This window comes from Musca domestica, unplaced genomic scaffold (genome assembly GCF_030504385.1).
Source record: "Musca domestica strain aabys unplaced genomic scaffold, Musca_domestica.polishedcontigs.V.1.1 4, whole genome shotgun sequence".
In the NCBI taxonomy this organism is placed as follows: Eukaryota; Metazoa; Arthropoda; class Insecta; order Diptera; family Muscidae; genus Musca; species Musca domestica.
The window spans coordinates 2610113-2630790 of NW_026712328.1; positions in this window are offsets into that span (position 1 = coordinate 2610113).

Below are 20678 nucleotides of genomic sequence, written 5' to 3' on the forward strand. Positions count from 1 at the left end.
ACCCGCCTCTCCTCATCGGGAGTTTGCACGGGCGCGTTCTGCTTCAACATGGACCATCCCTACGGCGTCTCCCCATCGGGAGCTTGCACACGCCAATGATGAACAAACAACAAGCAATACGGCCACAATTCCTTGTGGTAATCGACCAGTGGCAGGACCTAATCGTCATCAGAGTCCAAAATGCCTAATGTGCATGCAGAGGCATTTCTTAAAAGATTGTCCTGATTTTCACAAGCTTCCTTGTGAGAAAAAGATTCGATTGTTGTCCAGAATAATTTCTGTTCGAATCGGTCCCACATTCTAAGAGACTGTTTCAGTCCACGACGATGCAAGAAGTGTGACAGAAACCACCACACACTTCTTCACTCCAACAAAATGCTACATGGAAAAGTCCGACCTTCGGGTAGTAGAGGCTATACGGCTCGTTCGCTACATTTGTCGCCCTCGTCCAATTCTATTTCGTCCGCTAAAAGAAAGACCTCTGCTAAACGTCCGTCTGTCCACTCTCACCATCCGATATCGTCCGCCCCTTCGGGTGCAGTCCGTCCGATAGTTCAGTCCATACAGCCCATTGTGACTCTGGGGCCTACAATGGTGGTACAAATTGTTCTTCCGGACCGAAAAGTACCAGTTCGAGTGCTATTGGATCCTTGTGCTGGACATAGTCGAATTTGCTCCACGCTGACTAGTAAACTCCAGCTCAGCTCCTTAAACGTTGGCCACGATTTATTCTGCCAACTGACTATACAGTCTTGTCACGACCAGACGCAGCTGCTTCGTGTATCCGCACTTAGCACACCCTTGAGGCATGTGGTCGCTCCTGCGCAATCGGCTCCAGACTACATTAAAGAACACTATGCTGGGATGCTACTAGCACATCCCGAGTTTCATAAGTCCGCTCACATCGCACTAATTCTTGGTCCAGATGTGTACCCGAACGTGATAAAATCACAAACTCATTCGAGTCCAGGGTTCCCTTGGGCTCAACTTACTATCTTTGGTTTCCGGTCCTTGCCCACTGTGAAGTTGCCCGCGATGATCGGCCTAGATCGAGACCATGGGTCTAAAATTTGTTGAAGGCAATCTTCTATTGCCTGAATGGTTCATCGACCATCACATGTTTTTTGAAAAAATGAAAAAAAAAAATAATTGAATAAAGAAAATGCTCAAAAAATTGAGTTTTAAACCTATAGATATAAGCATAATTGTTGTAACATACCTAGATGTTTCAAGGGCGGCGGTAATGTTTAATTTACAATTAAATTATAAACCTAAAATGCAACTCGTCATTATTTCTAATTATTTGCAATCATACCATTTTATTCAACTTTGAACTTTCGTTCAAAGTTAGCGATGACAAATTCTAACGAGTATTTGCGCGGCTCTTGAGATCTTCACGGATCACGGATCTTCGTCCAATAACAACGCAGCAACACCAATTGTCCAACAAGGTAAAATTATATATTAGTTCTTCGACTAATATAATAATATATTAAAACCGCCAATTTTTTTAATTTGAAAAAACATTTAATTTCTTGTGTTTTATTTTCTTTTTGGTTTTATTTATACTGCTCCGCAACAGGATTCTTTGATATTTGTTTGCTTTGAATCCAAAAGTAGTTGGATCCATTTTAAGATTTCCAATTCTATTAGTTGTATTTTATTTAAACAAAGAGATAACAACCTTCATTTACGATAATAAAAGGATACAAAGAAGTAGGAAATTTAGAAGTGAAATTTTTTGTTGAAGTGTCCCTCCCTGTGTCCTCCAACTATCTATCCAATATTTTTTCTTTTGAGTTGAAAATGATTTAATTGTTTTCATCGGAGTTCCAACTATGAGTACTCATGACGTAAAATTTCGACGTAAAGTTCGGGTCAGGCAGTTCTAATGACGTTACTTCTCGCAGTTGTGATTCATCTTAGTTTTGAGGTGGTAAATTCAAAGGGAAGGTAAATAAAGCTGGAGCCCAGACTTCCAGCTTAAAGCTAGGGTCGTAGTTTGATATCATAGTAAACAAGCAAGATTTCATCGAAGTTTCGGAAACAAAGTAACTTAAGCCAACGACAAAAATTAAGTTGCTCAATGTAGGTAACTTCAAAAAGTTTTTCATCTTCTCAGAAATAAAGGTGGATTGTGATCCTGAGTCTATTAGAGCTCGGGCACCGTAAAGTTGTCCTTTGGTTTCAACTTCTACTATTGTACTGTGAAAAGTAGTTTTCCTCCAGATTGTTGCTCTCTAATTTGCTTATCTTGGTGGGTCAAAGTAGTAATATTGGTTGGTTCTAGGTTTGTAGTGGACTAGTACTTCATGTGTAAGGGCGGCAGCACTTATACATTCCTAACTCGAGCTAGGTATGTATTCCGTTCCCTTGTGTAACAAAGTATTGTGTCTCAGAGTACAAATATTGCAACCACTGCAACTTTTGCAATCCTTTGCATTGTTGGGCAAATTTTGATATACAGGCTTTATTTTACAAACTGACTACAAAATGTTGCATTTGTATGTTAAGAACGCGTCAAATTGTCCCCATTTTGGGATCTGTTTATAAAGGCTTAACGAGCTCTCGAATATTTCGAAAAACCCTCTGTGTAATTTCTTTTAAAATCGGATCACATCCTTTGACATCGACAAGCTTACCCAGTGTCTGAATGCTGATATTGACTGTATGTTGTAGCTTTTGAATAATGTAACTGGATTCTGTATAAACTCCAGGTAGATTAAAAAGTTCTTAATTTCTTGATTAATTTGCATCCTTTTATTATCGTAACGATCCGTTAGATTATTCCAGCCCAATGTAAATCCACCATTAGATAGTGGGGCAGGCGAAATAATTTCTCTAGCTTCTCCTGCAATATTTTGAGCGAAATGGAATAATTTTTCGACATTGTTTTATTTTGTGTTATTAATATAAAGTGCTGAAGTAGATCTCTGAAGTGAAAAATATTTGATAATGCTAAAAGTTCATTTTGTATTCGACGCTGAACTGATTTGATAAAAAATGTATGTTGGACTGCCAGGAAGCGTCAATTTTTCCCAAAATCAAACAAAACAAAAAATTAATATTCACTTACAGAAGGATTTTGCCGAGAGATAATCAAAAAGTTTTTTAAAAACAAAAGAGTTGGAACGAGAATTGCTAAAAGCCGAAAATAGCAGAGATGTATTGCTGCAATAAACTAACACATTTTTATTTTCGATAGTGAAAATTACATAAATCGGGGGCTATACAAAGGCGTGAACCTGCACACGCGATTTTTTGTCACAGCTGGTAAAATGTCGTTTTTGTCATACATATACATTTTGCAATAACGAACTTCACCCACGAAATTTGAAACCATTCCGCTTAATAATAATCAAAATGCCGAATATTGGGAGGTATCTTTATATGGGTGCTATACAAAGACTTGGACCTACATACGCGATTTTTGTCATAGGCTGTAGTACCTATTACGAACTCAAGATACAAAATCTGATATAATTCCTACCGGCAAAATACACTTGCGTGTATTTTACATTCATCTGTGCTCCACAAACATTGTTCCTTCAAGCCAGATTTTTCGGTCTGTCTTCTTCCATCACAAGGAAAAGCTACAAACAAAGAAATATAGCACAGTAAACATCGAATTCAACGATACTCCTTTCCAAGTATTCAACGACTACGTCACCGACAATTACAAAAGTTCATCGCCCCCACCATTGTTACAAATTACATCCATTAATTTGTGATTAACAGTATGAATTACTTGTAAAGTGACATACCGAACATAGTTATTGTTGTGCTAATGAAACAAAACAAAGCCTTCGGTCATTTTGCAACTAGTATACATGTCCGCCCGTCACCTATGAGATTTCCTTTGGCATTAAGCACAACAATAAAACAGTGTCAAAGTGGTTTTGTTTACACCAAAAAAACACACACAACCACAATCAGAATTTCACATTTTCCTTTTGTCTTTTTATTTCTGTAGTTTTGCATATTTCTTTTATGTTTGCAATTACTCTACTCTGTGCTGCTTTTGTGTTTTGGATCTTCTTGTAAGGTAATAAAGACAACAACAATATAAAAATGTAATTATTGTCACTACTAGAACACAAATCTTCTATCATGTAAAACAAATGGCAGAAATTCGTTGAATCCTATCTTGACGTCAATTCGATTTCTATTCCTCGTTGGGTCCAATATTCTCCGAATTCCCAAGTCGAATTTCATGTCTTTTCTGATGCCTCAGAAAAGGCATACGCGGGGGTAACTTACATTCGTGTTATAGATTCAAATGGCACCATTTTCACAAATCTTCTATCATGTAAAACAAAAGTAGCTCCGCTCAAATCTATTTCTTTACCTCGTTTAGAATTATGCGGTGCAGTGCTGGCATCCGAACTTTTAAAAGGCATTCTGAACGAGATTGTTATTTCTTTTAACAAAATTTATTGCTGGACAGATTCAACAATTGTACTTTCTTGGCTTCAGAAAAGCCATCAACATGGTCTACTTTCGTAGCAAATAGGGTCTGTCGTATTCAGGAGAATGTTGGGCAAAATAAGTGGTTCCACGTTCGGTCTGAGGACAATCCTGCAGACTTAGGCAGTCGGGGGCTTTCTCCTTCGGAGTTGGCTTCATCACAAATTTGGTGGCATGGGCCACAATGGCTAGGTCTTGATAGTTCAAATTGGAATATTCAAAACGTTTCGCTTGATACTGTTGTCGACCTTCGCCCAGTTAAAAGTCATGTAACATTTATACAAAACTATGAAGATATCTTAAATCGATTCTCTTCCATAGATACGGCGATCCGCGCCATTGCATGTAATCTAAGGTTTTTCTATAATACCCATTCTGCTCATCGTGGCAAATATCAGTTTGAAGGTTCCACCCCTACTAATTCTGAAATCCAAGCAGTCAAATTCCGTCCGGCTGCTTTAGGTCAAAAATCATTCTATTCTGAGGAATACTATGCGCTACTACACAAAAAGCCACTAAATTCGAAGAGTTCAATCTTATCCTTAAATCCATTTCTGGATGAAACAGGGGTAATTCGCTTAAACGGACGCCTTGCACAGTGTCCAACTCTTTCCACTTCTGAACGTCATCCAATTTTGTTACCATACCATAGTAGATTCGCAGAACTTTTGTTGGAACAAATTCACATAGAATCTATGCACGGAGGAAACCAAATAATGCTTCGCATTCTTCGTCTGGAATATTGGATTCCTCGTGCTACTTCGTTGATTAGAAAAACAATAAGACATTGTAAAATATGCATTTTAGCGAAAAAAAACGTACTTGTACACAAATCCTGGCATCTCTTCCTCCGGAGAGAACTATTTTGTCCAGACCTTTCTCTACTACAGGTATAGATTTCGCTGGACCATTTGATATCAAATCCTTTACAGGTAGATATTGCAAAATTACAAAAGGTTATGTTTGCGTTTTTGTATGCTTTTCTACGAAAGCTATTCATTTAGAACCATCTTCCGATTTATCCACGGAAACATTTTTAGCAGCCTTTTATAGGTTTATTTCACGCCGTGGATGTCCCAAGACTATCTTCTCGGATAATGGTACCAATTTCGTTGGTGCATCTCGAGAGTTAGAACGAGAATTTAAACTGACATTAAATGCAATTCGTGATAAGCTCCGATCCAAGTTTCAATACCAAGAACTTGCATGGAAGTTTAATTCAGCTGGAGCTGCACATATGGGTGGACTCTGGGAAGCTGCTGTCAAAAGCTTCAAAAATCACTTTCGCAAAATGGCTAAACATCTTAAATTTACATTTGAAGAATTTTCAACAATACTAACAAGAATAGAAGCTTGTTTAAATTCTCGTCCTTTCTGTCCTATAAATGATAGTCTTGATGATACGGTGGCGCTTACGCCTGGACATTTTCTTGTCGGGTCTCCAATCCTTGCTCCCCCAGAGCCCATCATAAACGAATCTCCTTTGGATATCGTTAACCGGTATCGAAAACTGAAAGCGCTCTCTCAACAATTCTGCCTTCGGTGGTGTTCAGTCGCTTGGTTCAAGTAAAAAACGTATATTGAGCAGTTTCAAAGCAGATATGTAGCCGGTTGAAATCAGCTAAAATCTGCAAATTTATTAATTCAAATTCAATGAAATTCATAAGGCAGATTAAATATTAGTAAATATACATACACTTGTGTTTTATCCTCTTAAACTTAAACCAACAGTTGAACAGATATTTATGATGAATTGATAATCCAAGACTTTAACCAAAGAAATTAATTTTGATAAAATTCGACTTTTCAGGATGGAGAATAAAAGGAAATGAGCGAGTTGTCATCACCTCTTAACTCTCTTCAACCATTTACGGTTGTAAAATTGTGTATTACATGAATGCAAATGTTCATTATTGTACAGTAGTGCATTTGAATTTACGGTGCGTACGAATTACGTATCGCGACGTAACAGGTGGAAAGATGAATATTTGAAGAGCCTCCACCATCGCTATAAGTGGAAATTTCCGCAACGCGATATTCAAACGGATGAATTAGTAGCTTTTCGACATGAACAACTACCTCCTACTGCGTGGAAACTTGGTCGCGTCGTAAAAGTCTATCCGGGAATCGATGTCATGTTAGAGTCGCGGACGTGAAGACGGAAAACGGTATCGTAGAACGACCCGTAGTTAAGTTCGTCATTCTGACCGACCAAGAATAGATAGTTGTTCTCTCTTCACTGCGCCATCTCCATTTTTTCGCAGATATGGAAAACTTGAGCAAGATGGCCGCTTCCCTCCCAATTGTGGATGACAACATCCCAATGTCGGATGAAGAGAGAGAGTTTGAAGACAACAATGTGGCTTCTTTGGAATCACAAGACTCGGCTTTTAAAGAAATTATCGAAGCTCCTAATAAGGACTCTGCTCCGGGTCTTCAAGCCAGCTCATCGGCTGACAAGAAGATGGTTGCTTCTCCTCATCGGGAGAATAGCACAGCAATTGTGGCTCTCCCCAGCACCTCATCGGTTGTCTCTCCTCATCAGGAGAATTGCACGGCAACTGTTGTGTCCAATCCGGGATTTTCGTCCCAAATGGCGGTTGACACCCTTCCGGTACTTCTGCCCCATAATGAAGAAGTAGGACCCGCCTCTCCTCATCGGGAGTTTGCACGGGCGCGTTCTGCTTCAACATGGACCATCCCTACGGCGTCTCCCCATCGGGAGCTTGCACACGCCAATGATGAACAAACAACAAGCAATACGGCCACAATTCCTTGTGGTAATCGACCAGTGGCAGGACCTAATCGTCATCAGAGTCCAAAATGCCTAATGTGCATGCAGAGGCATTTCTTAAAAGATTGTCCTGATTTTCACAAGCTTCCTTGTGAGAAAAAGATTCGATTGTTGTCCAGAATAATTTCTGTTCGAATCGGTCCCACATTCTAAGAGACTGTTTCAGTCCACGACGATGCAAGAAGTGTGACAGAAACCACCACACACTTCTTCACTCCAACAAAATGCTACATGGAAAAGTCCGACCTTCGGGTAGTAGAGGCTATACGGCTCGTTCGCTACATTTGTCGCCCTCGTCCAATTCTATTTCGTCCGCTAAAAGAAAGACCTCTGCTAAACGTCCGTCTGTCCACTCTCACCATCCGATATCGTCCGCCCCTTCGGGTGCAGTCCGTCCGATAGTTCAGTCCATACAGCCCATTGTGACTCTGGGGCCTACAATGGTGGTACAAATTGTTCTTCCGGACCGAAAAGTACCAGTTCGAGTGCTATTGGATCCTTGTGCTGGACATAGTCGAATTTGCTCCACGCTGACTAGTAAACTCCAGCTCAGCTCCTTAAACGTTGGCCACGATTTATTCTGCCAACTGACTATACAGTCTTGTCACGACCAGACGCAGCTGCTTCGTGTATCCGCACTTAGCACACCCTTGAGGCATGTGGTCGCTCCTGCGCAATCGGCTCCAGACTACATTAAAGAACACTATGCTGGGATGCTACTAGCACATCCCGAGTTTCATAAGTCCGCTCACATCGCACTAATTCTTGGTCCAGATGTGTACCCGAAGGTGATAAAATCACAAACTCATTCGAGTCCAGGGTTCCCTTGGGCTCAACTTACTATCTTTGGTTTCCGGTCCTTGCCCACTGTGAAGTTGCCCGCGATGATCGGCCTAGATCGAGACCAAGGGTCTAAAATTTTTTGAAGGCAATCTTCTATTGCCTGAATGGTTCATCGACCATCACATGTTTTTTGAAAAAATTAAAAAAAAAAAAATAATTGAATAAAGAAAATGCTCAAAAAATTGAGTTTTAAACCTATAGATATAAGCATAATTGTTGTAACATACCTAGATGTTTCAAGGGCGGCGGTAATGTTTAATTTACAATTAAATTATAAACCTAAAATGCAACTCGTCATTATTTCTAATTATTTGCAATCATACCATTTTATTCAACTTTGAACTTTCGTTCAAAGTTAGCGATGACAAATTCTAACGAGTATTTGCGCGGCTCTTGAGATCTTCACGGATCACGGATCTTCGTCCAATAAACAACGCAGCAACACCAATTGTCCAACAAGGTAAAATTATATATTAGTTCTTCGACTAATATAATAATATATTAAAACCGCCAATTTTTTTAATTTGAAAAAACATTTAATTTCTTGTGTTTTATTTTCTTTTTGGTTTTATTTATACTGCTCCGCAACAGGATTCTTTGATATTTTGTTTGCTTTGAATCCAAAAGTAGTTGGATCCATTTTAAGATTTCCAATTCTATTAGTTGTATTTTATTTAAACAAAGAGATAACAACCTTCATTTACGATAATAAAAGGATACAAAGAAGTAGGAAATTTAGAAGTGAAATTTTTTGTTGAAGTGTCCCTCCCTGTGTCCTCCAACTATCTATCCAATATTTTTTCTTTTGAGTTGAAAATGATTTAATTGTTTTCATCGGAGTTCCAACTATGAGTACTCATGACGTAAAATTTCGACGTAAAGTTCGGGTCAGGCAGTTCTAATGACGTTACTTCTCGCAGTTGTGATTCATCTTAGTTTTGAGGTGGTAAATTCAAAGGGAAGGTAAATAAAGCTGGAGCCCAGACTTCCAGCTTAAAGCTAGGGTCGTAGTTTGATATCATAGTAAACAAGCAAGATTTCATCGAAGTTTCGGAAACAAAGTAACTTAAGCCAACGACAAAAATTAAGTTGCTCAATGTAGGTAACTTCAAAAAGTTTTTCATCTTCTCAGAAATAAAGGTGGATTGTGATCCTGAGTCTATTAGAGCTCGGGCACCGTAAAGTTGTCCTTTGGTTTCAACTTCTACTATTGTACTGTGAAAAGTAGTTTTCCTCCAGATTGTTGCTCTCTAATTTGCTTATCTTGGTGGGTCAAAGTAGTAATATTGGTTGGTTCTAGGTTTGTAGTGGACTAGTACTTCATGTGTAAGGGCGGCAGCACTTATACATTCCTAACTCGAGCTAGGTATGTATTCCGTTCCCTTGTGTAACAAAGTATTGTGTCTCAGAGTACAAATATTGCAACCACTGCAACTTTTGCAATCCTTTGCATTGTTGGGCAAATTTTGATATACAGGCTTTATTTTACAAACTGACTACAAAATGTTGCATTTGTATGTTAAGAACGCGTCAAATTGTCCCCATTTTGGGATCTGTTTATAAAGGCTTAACGAGCTCTCGAATATTTCGAAAAACCCTCTGTGTAATTTCTTTTTAAAATCGGATCACATCCTTTGACATCGACAAGCTTACCCAGTGTCTGAATGCTGATATTGACTGTATGTTGTAGCTTTTGAATAATGTAACTGGATTCTGTATAAACTCCAGGTAGATTAAAAAGTTCTTAATTTCTTGATTAATTTGCATCCTTTTATTATCGTAACGATCCGTTAGATTATTCCAGCCCAATGTAAATCCACCATTAGATAGTGGGGCAGGCGAAATAATTTCTCTAGCTTCTCCTGCAATATTTTGAGCGAAATGGAATAATTTTTCGACATTGTTTTATTTTGTGTTATTAATATAAAGTGCTGAAGTAGATCTCTGAAGTGAAAAATATTTGATAATGCTAAAAGTTCATTTTGTATTCGACGCTGAACTGATTTGATAAAAAATGTATGTTGGACTGCCAGGAAGCGTCAATTTTTCCCAAAATCAAACAAAACAAAAAATTAATATTCACTTACAGAAGGATTTTGCCGAGAGATAATCAAAAAGTTTTTTAAAAACAAAAGAGTTGGAACGAGAATTGCTAAAAGCCGAAAATAGCAGAGATGTATTGCTGCAATAAACTAACACATTTTTATTTTCGATAGTGAAAATTACATAAATCGGGGGCTATACAAAGGCGTGAACCTGCACACGCGATTTTTTGTCACAGCTGGTAAAAATGTCGTTTTTGTCATACATATACATTTTGCAATAACGAACTTCACCCACGAAATTTGAAACCATTCCGCTTAATAATAATCAAAATGCCGAATATTGGGAGGTATCTTTATATGGGTGCTATACAAAGACTTGGACCTACATACGCGATTTTTGTCATAGGCTGTAGTACCTATTACGAACTCAAGATACAAAATCTGATATAATTCCTACCGGCAAAATACACTTGCGTGTATTTTACATTCATCTGTGCTCCACAAACATTGTTCCTTCAAGCCAGATTTTTCGGTCTGTCTTCTTCCATCACAAGGAAAAGCTACAAACAAAGAAATATAGCACAGTAAACATCGAATTCAACGATACTCCTTTCCAAGTATTCAACGACTACGTCACCGACAATTACAAAAGTTCATCGCCCCCACCATTGTTACAAATTAACATCCATTAATTTGTGATTAACAGTATGAATTACTTGTAAAGTGACATACCGAACATAGTTATTGTTGTGCTAATGAAACAAAACAAAGCCTTCGGTCATTTTGCAACTAGTATACATGTCCGCCCGTCACCTATGAGATTTCCTTTGGCATTAAGCACAACAATAAAACAGTGTCAAAGTGGTTTTTGTTTACACCAAAAAAACACACACAACCACAATCAGAATTTCACATTTTCCTTTTGTCTTTTTATTTCTGTAGTTTTGCATATTTCTTTTATGTTTGCAATTACTCTACTCTGTGCTGCTTTTGTGTTTTGGATCTTCTTGTAAGGTAATAAAGACAACAACAATATAAAATGTAATTATTGTCACTACTAGAACACAAACTAGAACACACCTAGTTTGTGTGATCAGCTTTCATTAATCAGTGAGAGTCAATTTACAGGAATATGTAAACAAAAAGGAACCAATAATCAACAGTAGTGACAATAATTACACGTTCATATTTCATTATTTTATTTGTTTTTTACCCTCCACCTTGGAAAGGAGAGTATATTAACTTTGTCATTCCGTTTGTAACATACCTAAATATTCGTCATTGACCCCATAAAGTATATATATTCATAATCATTTTCTCTGGTTTTTCGACCTTTTTCGATAGTTAATAAAAACAATTATTTGAGCTTGAGGTCAAGCTCAAATAATTGTTTTTATATTCATAATCAGCATAGAATTCTATGTCGATTTAATGGTGTCCGTGTATCTGTCTGTCTGTTGAATTCACGATAAAGCCCACATTATTTGACGTAGACCGTCCAGAACATATTGTATTGTGTCTAAGATGGTTGGTATTGAAAATGAGGTATATCGGTCCACGTTTTGGTATAGTCCCCATATAACGGTACCACGCGATATTTGGTATTTTAATGATTTTTGCAAATTTTTTTACGGATTTGTCTAAAAATTGGAATTCGTTGGTCGGCCTTATTCACTTTATGATTTTTTGGTATAGAAGTTATTTTTAAAATAACTTCTGGGGAGAATATCCCAGACAAAAGCAAGGGAACTTATGAGGATTGGTGGGTCTTTCCGAAACCTAGGTATTCCCTGCCTTACCCCCTTGTAAACATTACCATCGTTCTCCACTAATAAACAAACGTTGTTTTTATAAAAACAACAATAAAGGGATTAAGCCTGACCATTTTGTAACAATAAAAATGTTTCCTTTACCCTAAAATGGAGGTTATTAAAAGATTCTTTACTTGTTCATTATTTTATTTGTTGAAAAATTTGAAGAGACATTTTAAAATAAAATTTGTGTTGATTTCTTCGAAAATCAAATAATAATAATTTTTTATTGTATCTTTGGTACAATACACCCTATATTCGACCATGATTTATGTCCGTACTATGTAAAGTTGTAAATAAGTCTGCTTTTTTATTCATTAAATGCCTTCTAATAGACTAGTAATACACTTCTGTTAGTTGTGGGATAATGCTCGCTTTGCATTCTCCCAGCAGATATGAAATATTCGTAACTAGAACTTGCATTTCAAAACACTGCAATTGTTATCTGTTTGGTAGTTTGTATACCCAACACCACAAGGTGGTCAGGGTATTATGTCTTTGTGCATTTGTTTGTAATTGAAATTTTGAAATCATGAAATTTTGCACAAATCATTTGTTTAGCCCAAGGACGATCCCTATTAAAATTGGAGATAATCGGTCAAAATTTAGACATAGCTTCCATAAATATCTTCGTTCGATTTGCCTTTTTGGACACCATACATGTAATATCAGCCCAAATAGTATTGAATTTTGCACATACGAAATTAGGCCTGAAAATAAATATGCAAATTTGATCGAAATCGGTTCAGATATTGCTATATCTCCCATATATATTGTTCAACCGATTTGTAATATTTGATCTCCGCAGCCATAATATGCACTCTGTAAAAACAATATTTGAGGAAATATTTCAAATACAGTTCAAAAATATCTTTGTTAAGTTTTATTGAGATCGGGTCAGAATTGGATATAGGTCCAATATATATCTAAATCCGATTTCAAGTTCATTGTGTACCAAATAGGCAATGAAAGCCCGAATTGAAAGGATACAAATGCTTTGGCATAATTAGACCTTTAATTTTAAATTAAAATTGTAGCCATAGCTTGTATGATTTAATCTTCCATAGAAACTTTTAATTGTTATTTGAAGCTGTACTAAATATGCAGGGTATTATAAAGTAGGCCCCGCCCGACTTAAAGACTTTCTTTACTGGTTTGAAATGTGGAATAATGTACCGTATATAGAAGCTCAAAGACGGTGTGGACGTTGCTTTATGGGATAAACCCTTCCGTTATTGTCTGGATGTGTAGCATGTTGTCGCTTGACTCTGTCAGATATGTTATTCAGTAAATGAGATAGACATCCGTCCGATGAGACTTGGTAGATGTTGATGTACCTTGCTTTGATACAGCTGATGATTGGAGCATTATGGCCGACGCATTGGGCTGCTTAGAAGATGGCTAATTTGACGACGGAGTCCTCATGTACTACTAAATGCACTTGTAGACACTTGCTTAATTTCATTTTGCATTTTGGCCGATGCATTAGGCTGCTTCGATGATGGATAATTTAACGACGGAGTCCTCAGTACTACTGGATACATTTGTAGATACTTGCATAATTTCGTGATAAGATTTACTTTAATGGCATAAAATATAATATTATCGCGTTGAAAAATATTAATATTACTAAATTTTAGTGTGCTAGTTTGAGACGAATTAATTCGTCCATGTTCTGTAGGTATCCTGTAACTTGTTAATTGTATCAATAAGTTCGTAATGTTGTTCCTGTAAAGCGGATTTAATGTAGGTCTGTCTATTATTGTTTTGGATAAACAAGTTTTCTTCTGTTGATAGTAGTTGCAAATCAGCGTGGTCTGTAGTCCCCTTTGATGGTTTTGAAAACTGAACCGATAAAATCGAACACTTGAAGGTTTAGTCTACTTTTGCGGAGTGTCCGGAACAATCTACAGATTTTGTTGTTTTGTTCCTTAACGATGTTTCTTACCCTGGTGTCCGAAAAGTACTCAAATAGATCCCTATTATCCTTGATTATTCCTAGTCCGTTAGATTAATTCGGTGTATCAAGCATGTGTAGTTTCCGTATGTTTTTGCCTGCCAATGAGAAATTGATACGTACGCGTAATTCACGAATTTCGTGACACTGAGGTTGTCAGTGACGAAAACAAGACCTACCACACATATTTTTATTCTGGTGATATTTGCCTAAACAACAACAAGCAGACGAAATCCCGACTGAAGCACAGCCTAAATATAGTGATGGAAACGAACGGCCAAACACTCCACAACAACAAATGAAGCAGAGAGATTCAGATGCTGATTCTGCGGTTTAAGGATGGTTATGTTGTAAACATCACCAACAACAGTAATGCTTCAACAACCAAATTGCAATATCACAACACCAACGATATGCACTATGCAGAGATCAAGTCAGACATGGCAGAGTTGAAAACAACAATGCAGCAAATGTTAGGCATTATGATGGAGAGCATCAACACTAGCATCATCTCATGTGAATGATATGCAAAAAAGAGATGAAGAGAAGAGGGAGCAGATAACTGAGATGCACAAAAGAACAAATATACTGGAACAGAGAACAATACTGAGGAACATTAAAATCAATTGTTCTAATGCTGTCAATATGGATGCTGCTGTTTCAGTGGGCGTCGAAATTAGTGATGCTCATATTGAAAACGCATATTTTTTTAAAACCGAAGAGTAAACTAATAGTGGAGCTCTCATCGATGAATAAAAAGAAAGAGCTGATGGCTAATTTAAAGAGACATAGGGTAGATGAGAATTTTTTAGAGCGACAGTACTGCACCAACAAATAAATACATCTACGTGAATAATGAGTTGACACCGACTTACAAGCGATTGTTATGGTTGGCCAAAACTAAGGCAAAATAAATAGTCTGGAAATTGGTTTGGTTCAATAAACCTGCTGATATCGAGCTACTGATACGATCGCAGTGGACAATATATCTTTAATAGTCTTTTTCGGTCTCTAATACGAAAATTTTAAAATATAAACAATCAAATAAAAAATTATTAACAAAAACTATCATTTCTTTGCCATACATTTTTTATTCGAAATCAAACATCTGTATGATAAGAAATGAATCCTCAAAATAAAATCTTTCATAATTTCGATGAAATTAGTAAGAACGATTTAAAAAATTCATTTCAATATAATGTATGAACATCAGGTCCATCAGAAAAAATTTAACTGAATTCCTAATATGGATATTAAATGAGGATATTCTTTTTAAGAACCTAGGCAATAAAACAACTTCTTTTGAATAAATAAAATTGGAATTTCATTCATTTCGATAATAGTGACAGACCAATGCATTCAAAGAGCCTCATCGAGATTGCAAAATTATATGAATTTGGTTACTAAGTGGTTTCATCATAATGGATTAGTTATCAATGCCAACAAGACAAAACTTATGCACTTTAGGACCAAACATATTCCCAAAGAGGAAATATCCATAATATTACATAATTACGACTGTCTACACAAAAATCTAACTATAAACGATTTTGTGGAAACATGCACAACTAATATCGAAGTCGTTGATAAGTACAAATATCTTGGTATTATCCTAGATAGTCATTTTAAGTGGAACCTACACATTGACAGTTGCGTAAAAGCTCTATGTCATACATCATCTAAGTAATTGTGCACTATATAATGTCATAAGGCAAGCTAACTTTTCGCTTGCCGAATCATACTTGCGACATGGTATAACTGCATGGGGAAATGCTGTAAATTGCACAAAACAGTATATCGAAAATTATTCACAAAAAAAATTGTACAGGCACCGGACTTATACCAATCACAATCTAATACGAACCATCCTTCGCAACGAATGACTGCGACAATATACAATGCATTTCCCAGAAATAGCCAATTGGATCATAATAATACACTCTGCAAAAACTTACACATCTTAAACAAACAAAGTCACAATATTAAATGAATTCTCTGAAGATACGAATTTTCTACAACATCTTAGCCATACGCAAAGCACGAGAAGACGAGTTGGAGGAAGATACCATATCCCGAGGTTCCGAAACGAATATGATAGAAGAACCCCCTAGCAGTGAGTCTACCATCAATTATGATCGAGCTGCCAGTACACCATCTTAGTAAAAAAATCAAAGAGAAAAAAGTTTTCAAAAATCATTTATTAAATTCGCAATAATTTGAATGTTTTTTCTTGCACGAATAAAAAAATACCTACACTAAAATAAGCTTGAAATAAGATATTTATTAAATACCATAGCTTAACTCTTATGAATTGTATCATGTAAACGTATATTTTCACTTATAACTTAATGTATCGTGCAGACAAGCCAAAACCTTCGCGGGACACATGAACTGTAATCTTGTTAGACACTTCATCAGTAAAGAAAAAAAGTTGTCAAAAATTATAAACTGTTTCTATAACGTAGGTCTCCACGTAAGTTGTGACAGACGATTACTTTCATCCTCTGCTTTTGTTTTTTGTTATACCCGTATCTATTGATTTCAGTATTCCGTTCGTGATGCCTCTAAGTGCTGGCATTATCAAACTATACAGTCAGGAACCTCAAAGGCGAAGCAACATAGAATTATGATATTACTGGCTTAAAGATGTAGATATAATTAAGTAATGGGCTGGCTTTTTACAGAAGACAATTGTCTTCAATCAGAATTTTATTTGGCACAAACACAAATTAGTCCGATTGTTTTCCTCAATCTCCAGTTTTGTTGGGGACAGTAAATGCTATAATATTTTAACATTGCAACCCAATTATATTAAATATAGGATTTTGTCAAACAATTGAAAAAATAAATATAGAAATAATTGAGGGCCGTTAATCAGAGTCTTATTTTAGTACACACACAAATTTCTACAAGTGTTTTCCTCACTATCCAGATAAGAAATGATTTCGATTGACTGATATATTTATTTTGAAGGATTGCCGTATATTTTTGACGTTTTCTTTGAACTCCGGACCCGTATTTTCAGCACAAATGTTTTTTAGAGCGAATTCCGCATTTCACTTTTTTACTAACTTACCCATGATAAATTGGTAGCCGTGTAACACAGAGTAGCGATGCTTTGATGTCACCAAATAATCATGTAAATGCGCAAGAGCGAATATATATGCTCTTTGGACCTGGTCCCATGCAGAGTCCAACCAAAATGTGTCCAATGTATGTACCGGGTCATCAGGTTTGGTTATTGAGAAATTGAAATATAATCCATAAGATCATTGGCGCAGGTTTCAAATTTACCGGTTAAAGTTTTATCCATTTTGAACCTTTACGAAATTTTCTTGTGTTACAAATAGGAAAGATATCCCAATGAAAAAGACTAAATTGGATAAAGATTTAAAGTTTTACTCAAAATTTTATTTTTAAAATTATGTTAAGTTTTCTCCTTTAATTGTTGTCGATGAGAACGATTTTGTCTCGTTGGGTTGAGTCAAATTATATTTCGTATTCTTTCATAAAGTGAAAAATATTTGATAATGCTAAAAGTTCATTTTGTATTCGACGCCGAACTTATTTGATAAAAAATGTATGTTGGACTGCCAGGAAGGGTCAATTTTTCCCAAAATCAAACAAAACAAAAAATTAATATTCAGTTACAGAAGGATTTTGTCGAGAGATAATCAAAAAGTTTTTTAAAAACAAAAGAGTTGGAACGAGAATTGCTAAAAGCCGAAAATAGCAGATATGTATTGCTGCAATAAACTAACACATTTTTTATCCAACCAAAAAGGCTAGGTCGATAGTGAAAATTACATAATTCGGAGGCTATACAAAGGCGTGAACCTGCACACGCGATTTTTTGTCACAGCTGGTAAAAAATGTCGTTTTTGTCATACATATACATTTTGCAATAACGAACTTCACCTAGGAAATTTGAAACAATTCCGCTTAATAATAATTAAAATGCCGAATATTGAGAGGTATCGTTATATGGGTGCTATACAAAGACTTGGACCAGCATACGCGATTTTTTGTCATAGGCTGTAGTACCTATTACGAACTCAAGATACGAAATCTGATATAATTCCTACCGCCAAAATACACTTGCGTGCATTTTACATTCATCTGTGCTCCACAAACATTGTTCCTTCAAGCCAGATTTTTCGGTCTGTCTCTTCCATCACAAGGAAAAGCTACAAACAAAGAAATATAGCACAGTAAACATCGAATTCAACGATCCTCCTTTCCCAGTATTCAACGACTACGTCACCGACAATTACAAAAGTTCATCGCCCCCACCATTGTTACAAATTAACATCTATTAATTTGTGATTAACAGTATGAATTACTTGTAAAGTGACATACCGAACATAGTTATTGTTGTGCTAATGAAACAAAACAAAGCCTTCGGTCAAGTATACATGTCCGCCCGTCACCTATGAGATTTCCTTTGGCATTAAGCACAACAATAAAACAGTGTCAAAGTGGTTTTTGTTTACACCAAAAAAACACACACAACCACAATCAGAATTTCACATTTTCTTTTTGTCTTTTTATACCCTCCACCATACTATGGAGGGTATATTAACTTTGTCATTCCGTTTGTAACTCCTCGAAATACTCATGTCAGACCCAACAAAGTATATACATTCTTGATCAGCGTAAAATTCTAAGTCGATTTAGCGATGTCCGTCTGTCTGTCTGTCCATCTGTCTGTCTGTCTGTCCGTCTGTCTGTTGTAATCACACTATCTTTCGAATGAATTGAGATAGATGGCTAAAATTTTGCACACATGTTTATTTTTCCAGTAGGCTGGTTAAGTTCGTAAATGGGCCATGTAGGTCCACGTTTTCATATAGCCCCCATATAACGGTACCTCCCTATATTCGGTATTTTGATGATTTTAACGACATTATTCACGCGAATTGTTTCAAAATTGGTATTTGAAGTTCGTTATTGGAACTACAGTCTGTGACAGGAAATTGTTTGTGCGGGTCCAGGTCTTCGTATAGGCCCCGTATATCAGTACCTCCCTATATTCGGTATTTTGATGATTTTAGCGACATTATTCACCGGAATTGTTTGAAAATTGGTATTTGAAGTTCGTAATGAGTACTACAGTCTAAGATAGAAAATTGTCTGTGCAAGTCCATGTCTTCGTATAGGCCCCATAGAAATAATTGAGGGCCGTTAATCAGAGTCTTATTTTAGTACACACACAAATTTCTACAAGTGTTTTCCTCACTATCCAGATAAGAAATGATTTCGATTGACTGATATATTTATTTTGAAGGATTGCCGTATATTTTTGACATTTTCTTTGAACTCCGGACCCGTATTTTCAGCACAAATGTTTTTTAGAGCGAATTCCGCATTTCACTTTTTTACTAACTTACCCATGATAAATTGGTAGCCGTGTAACACAGAGTAGCGATGCTTTGATGTCACCAAATAATCATGTAAATGCGCAAGAGCGAATATATATGCTCTTTGGACCTGGTCCCATGCAGAGTCCAACCAAAATGTGTCCAATGTATGTACCGGGTCATCAGGTTTGGTTATTGAGAAATTGAAATATAATCCATAAGATCATTGGCGCAGGTTTCAAATTTACCGGTTAAAGTTTTATCCATTTTGAACCTTTACGAAATTTTCTTGTGTTACAAATAGGAAAGATATCCCAATGAAAAAGACTAAATTGGATAAAGATTTAAAGTTTTACTCAAAATTTTATTTTTAAAATTATGTTAAGTTTTCTCCTTTAATTGTTGTCGATGAGAACGATTTTGTCTCGTTGGGTTGAGTCAAATTATATTTCGTATTCTTTCATAAAGTGAAAAATATTTGATAATGCTAAAAGTTCATTTTGTATTCGACGCCGAACTTATTTGATAAAAAATGTATGTTGGACTGCCAGGAAGGGTCAATTTTTCCCAAAATCAAACAAAACAAAAAATTAATATTCACTTACAGAAGGATTTTGTCGAGAGATAATCAAAAAGTTTTTTAAAAACAAAAGAGTTGGAACGAGAATTGCTAAAAGCCGAAAATAGCAGATATGTATTGCTGCAATAAACTAACACATTTTTTATCCAACCAAAAAGGCTAGGTCGATAGTGAAAATTACATAATTCGGAGGCTATACAAAGGCGTGAACCTGCACACGCGATTTTTTGTCACAGCTGGTAAAAAATGTCGTTTTTGTCATACATATACATTTTGCAATAACGAACTTCACCTAGGAAATTTGAAACAATTCCGCTTAATAATAATTAAAATGCCGAATATTGAGAGGTATCGTTATATGGGTGCTATACAAAGACTTGGACCAGCATACGCGATTTTTTGTCATAGGCTGTAGTACCTATTACGAACTCAAGATACGAAATCTGATATAATTCCTACCGCCAAAATACACTTGCGTGCATTTTACATTCATCTGTGCTCCACAAACATTGTTCCTTCAAGCCAGATTTTTCGGTCTGTCTCTTCCATCACAAGGAAAAGCTACAAACAAAGAAATATAGCACAGTAAACATCGAATTCAACGATCCTCCTTTCCCAGTATTCAACGACTACGTCACCGACAATTACAAAAGTTCATCGCCCCCACCATTGTTACAAATTAACATCTATTAATTTGTGATTAACAGTATGAATTACTTGTAAAGTGACATACCGAACATAGTTATTGTTGTGCTAATGAAACAAAACAAAGCCTTCGGTCAAGTATACATGTCCGCCCGTCACCTATGAGATTTCCTTTG